We start from the raw sequence: 8,368 nt of genomic DNA, 5'->3' as shown, positions 1-8,368 counted from the left end.
GTCCATGGACATGAAAGTTCACCAAAGACCATCAGAACTGCTGTACACACTGATTTACAGTTGGAGGCCATATGGGAGGATACTGAGACACATATTTCCCTATGCAATAAAGTCCAGAATTCATGAAAAGCCACAATAAGTCTTGCGGTACCTGAAGCACAACGGACAAACCGTGAAAATCATTTTAGATGAAAAATCTTTACCGTTGATGCTGTTTTAAGCCATCACAATGATCGATACATTGCTGAAGTAAAGGGAGTCTTTAGGACCAAGCACCCAGCTCAAGTCATGGTACTCGGAGTCGTGGCAACTGACGGAAAGAAAATGACTCTCCAGTTTTTCTAGTCTGGGTAAAAGTTGCGGGCTGAAGTTTATTATAAAGTCCTGCAGTATGAGGTTTTGCCTTGGTTGAAGTTCAACTAACCCAACGGTTATTATGTGAGGAAAAAGATGGTGGTCCTGCTCATGCGGTGAAGAAAGTGCAGAAATTCTGCGAAGAAAACTTCCTCGACTTTTGGCTTGCCAAATTCTGGCCATCCTCCAGCTCAGAAGCTCGGACTTGATCCCCTGGACTATGCCGTATTGGGCAAATTGGGACATTCTACCAACAGAAGTTTACGTTCAAGTGCTGATCATCTTAAGCAAGTCCTGAGGGAAGAGTGGGAGAACATGTCTGATTACTTTATCATGAAGAGTTGTCACACCTTCAGACGATGTGTAAAGGTGGACTTATTGATTAAATTGTCTTTTTATACCCCTATAAAATTGTGTTAAAATTATATTTATATCAGGTTGCTGTAAAATAAAGAATTTAGTGAATTATCTATTATTTTTCAAGATTTGGTTCCCCACTATATATATATATATATCCGTATATATATATATATATATATATATATATATATATATATATATATATATATATATACGGATACAACTGGACATTCCGACATTCGAGAATAATATGTTGAATTGTATTGGGGGAAAGTAGAGCATACGTTAAACATTATAGGTCAATTTCCTCGACCCCAGGCATGATAAAAGTTATGAAACAAATTGCTAGAGGGAAACATGCAATGAAAGACTTGGGGATGGGTATATGCAATGACGCATTTTATATGCACTTTACCAAGATGTCAGCAAAGTACAGACAGCCGGCAGGATGGATACTGAGGTCCTGCAAGACAGGAGACTAGGAAATCATTTCGACTCTATGGAGAACCTTTGTTCTCGACTACGTGGTCTAATGCTCCTAAATATGGTTACAACATAGTGCCAGATTAACTGCTGAGCTTAAAGCAGTCCAACGCTACCACACTAAAAGAAGATGTCTAGTTCCTTTTTGAAAACATTTACTTCCACCTTATACAGATTTCTGAATTTTTGTGGCAGGGCTTTGAAGAGTATTCAGCCTTTGAACACTAGACATCCACTTCGCCACAATATCAGATGAACCAACAGCCCGACACGAGGTGTAGACGAGGACGGTGGAATGAAACTCCCTTATACACCAAATAGGCAAAAGCTGGGACAAAGGCACATACGCGAGTGGTGGTGGGAAACACCCCAGACAGAGGAAACCAAATTTTCCCCATCATGACTGCAGCCGCATGGCTGAAACAAGTAAAAGAATAAAAGAACACATACCTATCTCTCTCTCTCTCTCTCTCTCTCTCTATATATATATATATATATATATATATATATATATATATATATATATATGCGCACACACATATATATACATATATATTAATATATATATATATACATCAACATATATATATATACATACATAAATATATATATATATATACATAAATATATATATATATATATATATATATATATATATATATATATATATATATATATATATATATACACACATATATGCGTGTGTGTGTGTGCATGTATTCATATCTTTTTATATGTAAAAGCATTGGTAAATGCGTGTAAAAATACCCGTGACTGTGTATAAACACGTATGTCCTAGCTACAAATCTAAGCCAAAGCAGCTATTTCCTGCTTACTGGAAATTAAAAGTGACTCTGATTAAAGCCGGATTAAACAATGACGAAAAGTCGATAATACAAATAAACAATTAAAATCCACATTTCCAGATTATTGTAAAAATGTAGATTGCCTGAATTAGCTTGTCTATATGGATGATAAAAAATTTAATGCATATTAAGAACATTTTTCAATATTAGGCATTCGAGTCTTGTTTATGCTAACTAGGATAGGTAAAGATATTTGAATTTTGTAAACCAGGAATAGTTCCTACTAGAACAAAAGCGTATCCCTGAGCATTTACAATATTCAGCATTTGCATTTTAAAGTAGATATTTTTATAGAAGTCTCGATTTCTTTTTCGATGAAAGAAACCGCTTTTTGTAATATAGTAAGCAACTGACATGTTAATAAAATATATACTACACTAGATAAAACATCTAATTATGCGTCAGAGTAGACGTTAGGCAATGAGTAATGTCAAAGAGTATGATAAAAACTGATTGTGTTAAAAGAGAAACAAACAATTAGATGTTATTTTCTCCAATATTCTAGCATATATATATATATATATATATATATTATAAATTAACTACCAACAAAAATAATTGGTAAGCTAACTTAAATAAACATCATCACCAAAATAGCAGAAAAACGACAGTGAAGGTATGCAGACTCTTCAAGAATCGATCCTTTTCGTTATATTAATAATAATAAAGGAGTTACGACGCAAAAACATATAAATTCAAAATTGTGAAATTTTTTCGCCATGAACGGTTTGTGTTTTTAAACGGAGTGTATTTTTTCTGATGTTATATTTATTCCTGAATGATGTGTAAAGAAATTTTGATTTAAGCATCTTAATGAATTCTTTATACTGAAATATATATTGAAGAAGATAAATATGTTCTTTTGAATTTATATGTTTTTGCGTCGTAACTCCTTTATTATTATTTATATATATATATATATATATATATATATATATATATATATATATATATATATATATATATATATATATATATATATATATATATATATATATATATATATATATATATATATATATATATTTGATGCTGCTATCAAATGTATTGAAGAACTAAATGTATGTGGGTCATATCTTCGGTGTTAACTTCACAAAGTTTACATCAGTTGTGATAATATCCGCTGGGCAGCTAATTTTCACAACCATTCATCACTATTCCTTTTGTGCATCAGGTATTTGGTTCATATTTCCTGTTCCCGGATTGCAAATACATATCCTTGAAAGTGGGAGGTAGTAATCCGGCAATTCATCCATACTAACATATCCGTGCATAGTCTTTTGTTCATATATGTTCATCCTTACATCTGATGATAAGTTGCGGTACAGTCGCACAACTTCTTTGGGCATATATTTAAAGTTATCAGGCAAGGAATGTTCATTAAAGAGCTGCCTTCTAAGCCTTATGATGTTACCAGCTTCATGTATGCAAACTTAGTCAAGGGATGCACTTCGACACCTGGCGGTTAAAATATTTTGCCGAAGGGATATGATACGACATTCAAAGGTACTTTCGATCGATATTAAGCCTCAGTAGCCGTTTTCGTTTTAGGTAGAAACGCTCTACGTCACTATTTATGTGGAAATTATGTGTGCTGGTTAGTATTTTACTTGTCTTCACATCAATGCCTCGGATGCCATCAAGCGTCCAATCGAGCCCCCCAAATGCTGGTATGAGTACTGCACTGCAAACGCCCTTGGGACCACTGTTCTATTGAATGCAAAGAGATGTGAGGTTCAAAGTTTCTCCATTCTGTTGTAATATTCTTTAGTGACATGTGTTTTCTGACAGGGGCCATTGAAAGATATGTTTTCATCCACTCATAGACACCTGTAACATTCCTCATCAGATATACGGGAAGGAGTCAAGTTAATCATGGAAATGATGCTAATCTGATTTACAGTTTTCCTCCTTTCCACAACTATAGAACATCATTTATCCTGACAAAAATCCAACCTTATTTCCTTCGAAAATGTAACAAGCTGAAGGCTATTTTTCATCTTGTGCATATTCTTTGCATAACGTTTCAAGTCATCCACAAAGAAACAGTCAGTAATTTTGGTATCTGTGTGTACGTAGGTATGTTCTTATTCAGTTTTATTTCAAGTTTTCTTGCCAATACAGAAAGAGCCCGTTTCTAACCTATATCCAGGGCTCCTTCATTGGAATTTCACCAACATCAACGTGGTCAATTTGTATGTATGTATGTATGTATGTATGTATGTACAGAATTGCATGTTCAGTTTTATATAGTTATTGTCATGCGTATAGTTGTATGTCTAAAAATGCTCATATCTACTTAAGTGATAAACTTCTAGATAGATTATTTACATCATTTACATTTGACGGATATTTATCCTCATTTTGTTTGTTGCTAACACAACGTTTCAGCTTACATACCCTCCAGTCTTCTTCAGGTGTCTTGGAAAAATTTCGAACCTGGGGTCTCATTCCTAAGGTATTTTTTGATGTTGTTATTATTATTATTATTATTATTATTATTATTATTATTATTATTATTATTATTATTATTATTCAGGTCACTGCCTGGAATCGAACTCGGAATATTGGGGTTAGTAGCCCGCGCTCTTAAACCACTGACCACATGCACGTTCGATTCCAGGCAGTGACCTGAATAATAATAATAATAATAATAATAATAATAATAATAATAATAATAATAATAATAATAATAATAGGCCAGATATGGTTGTCAGAGATCACGAAGAGAAAAATGCTTTCTAATTGATGTATCGAAACCAGCAGATGAGAACATTTCTTAAAAAGAAAAGGAGAAACATTCAAAATACAAAGACCTGGAAATAGAGGTAACTTGAATGTGGAATCTAAAAACAGAAACAATTCCTATCATAGTAGGTGCCTTAGGTATAATAAAAACATATTCAGACAAATACGTAACAAAAACACCAGGACTTACAAGTATATATAACATACAGAAAATTGCACTTCTGGGCACTGCACACATCCTATGCAAAACATTTTCAATACAGTAACCATTAGAGCATCACAGCAAACCACAGCACATACCCAAGGCACACAGAGCTGCGCTCGGTAGTGAATTGAAAGCACGCTATATAAATAAAATTACTGCATAATAATAATATTAATAACAACAACAATAACATCGAAAAATACATTAGGAATGTGAACCCAGGTTCGAAATTTTCCCAAGACACCTTAGGAATGCTGGAGGGTATATAAGCCGTAAAATGTAAATAATGTACATAATTCCTCATCTCTAAAATATAGAACTGTATTTTCTAGAAAGATTTTGAAATGTTTACAGTTCAAGTGATGGCGTGGATCTGTAATCTTAGAGGCACCTTTCTCCTTTCTTGTTTTGAGAAGATTATTTTTTCTAGATCGGTATTTAGGCAGTGTGTTACGTGCCTCAGTGCCCCGATAATTGCGAGTATAAATCTGATTTTGTAATCTGGACAGGGTAACTACATATTTCCCGGCCTAGTCATTTGCTTTTTCAATAATCTTTATCTGACATACTGATATAAATGTTTCTCCTGTATTAATTCCTAACAATGGTTGAACGATATTCTACGCCACAACTTTGACTATGATTATATGACTTTTCAGGGTATCATTTACTCTCCTTCCCTTAACTTGTTCTTCTAGTTTACAATACTGACTGTTTCCCTTGCATTCTTGAGACTTCTACTTCTTCATACACTTTCAGATATGTTTGTTTTATATTAGAATATGCACATGTGTAAAATCAGTGTATTGGAAACGACGAACCTAATATACCTGCATGAATATTAACTAAGTCCATTGTTCCTTGTTTGTTATATATGAGCGTGTGTTCTTTTTTCTGTGTAGGTGTTTTAGTGTGTGTCTGTGTGTGTATGTGTGTGTTAATGAGTGAGTGTGTGCGTGTGTGCGTAAGCGTGCGTGCATTTGACTACTACACTTCTACAATACTCCGAAATAGATCATGTAAAGTTGAGCATCTGTCCATTCAGTCATATTGGTGGATTAGTAAACAGGCAGCTACACAAGAGTACCTGACATATACTATATAATTATAACTTGTTCACTCCCAAAACCCTGGATCTAATTTCAGTTTTCATATATTTCAATAATTTGCGTGGATATTTTCAGTAACTGTGCAGAAGTTAGTTTCATTGGAGAAAGTTGGAGAAACTTTAACTTACAACCACACTTATATATATATATATATATATATATATATATATATATATATATACAGGTACGTGTGTTTGTGTGTGTGTGTGTGTGTGTGTGTGTACACACAGAATAATATGTTTTAATTATTTCAGATCGTTGATTTTAGGAACAACAGGAATATAAGAAAACAGCTGTATTCGATGTTATTATAGATCATCATTTCGGTAGAATGTCTCAGATACGATAACTTAAGTTGTTGTTGTTGTTTTTTCCTCCTTTTCCTTTTTACCATTCTGCTACATCGTAAACGGTAAAATGTAGTAACGTGGAAACCAATATGGCCGTAAATAATAACGTATCAGTGAATAACGAGATCCCTCTGGAGAATAGTTTTCCTAGTACACCATTGCATAGTATGAAATAATAAATTATATTAAAAGAAACGTAATACTGACGTAGACGACAATAGGTTATTATCTATAGATCCAAGCAAAAACATTGTCAGTTACAAGCACACATTTTCATATATACACATTTACTGTGTCTACATGTTCACATATATGCATATATGCCACCTCGCAAATATATATATATATATATATATATATATATATATATATATATATATATATATATATGAAAGTGTATGAGTGTGCACGCACACACATATGAATGTTTAAACATATTCTCGGTGGGTATTTCTATTTTGTGCGTTTATAAATGACCTACATCAAATATTTTCTTATTCTTGGATTACAACGGTCGTATTATGTTCATATTAGAGTATGTCTGCATTTTGTAAATGTGTTAGCTGATTGTTTTGGTGTTCACAAAGATGAGATTATGTTTGGCTTATCTAAGTAATTAATTTTGGCATTTACAAGTTAGAAATGTCTGAGAGAGTACTTCCTTCAATTCACAAATTTTAACTGCAGTGTTACCGAATCCGAGAAATGCAGTAGACTTCGAACTTAATAATTTGCATTGAGGTTATAAAATTTTCGAAAATAGTTAAAATCGTGTATATTCAAAATATATATATGGAAGGTAGCACGCAAGATACATACATATAAGCATACACACACACAAACACATATATATTCATATATATATATATATATATATATATATATATATATATATATATATATATATATATATCCTTGCCTTCGAAACGCGGAGTAGATGGAACGGGGACAACTGAAGAAGAGAATAGTTCTTTATGTTGCATGTCTCGTTTCTCTGCTTTTTTTTCGTTGTTCGAAAAATAGTTCGTTTCTGTCTTCGTCTTTGTGTTTTTGTTTCTCATTGTGTTTAACGTTTTTTTTGTGATGTCCTGTACCCATATATGCATGTATGTATACATATAGATGTAGGTATGTACATATATGTATGGATATATGCATATATTTATATATGATTTATGCTATATATATATATATATATATACATATATATATATATATATATATATATATATATATATATATATATATATATATATATATATATATATATATGCAATAAATACATACGTATATGCATACACACACATATACATCTATGCTCGCATATATATGTATATATACATATATATAGATGGATACATAAATACCTTAATATATATATATATATATATATGTATATATATATATATAATTATATATATATATATATATATGTGAGTGTGTGTGTGTATATATATATATATATATATATATATATATATATATACTTTATTTAAAAGCAGCAGAAATATAACAGAAACTGATACTCGGAGTTTCACGTTGCCGTTCATCGGACAGTTTTGTTAGAAATGGGAAAGGAATGACAATGCAATAAAAACTCACATTACTCTACCACTGGTATTTGAGTACTATTTTTGTCCATCTTGTTGCACATTTTATGCGCTTACCCCGATATATATATATATATATGTATATATATATATATATATATATATATATATATATATATATATATATATATATATATACATACATATATATATATATATATATATATATATATATATATATATATATATATATATATATATATATATATATATATATATATATATATATATATATATATATATATATATATATATGGATAAATTAAGAAATGGAGTCATGGAG

The sequence above is a fragment of the Octopus bimaculoides genome, chromosome 8 (genome assembly GCF_046866305.1).
Source record: "Octopus bimaculoides isolate indiv1 chromosome 8, ASM4686630v1, whole genome shotgun sequence".
Classification (NCBI taxonomy): Eukaryota; Metazoa; Mollusca; class Cephalopoda; order Octopoda; family Octopodidae; genus Octopus; species Octopus bimaculoides.
Note: the sequence above shows the minus strand (reverse complement) of the source record.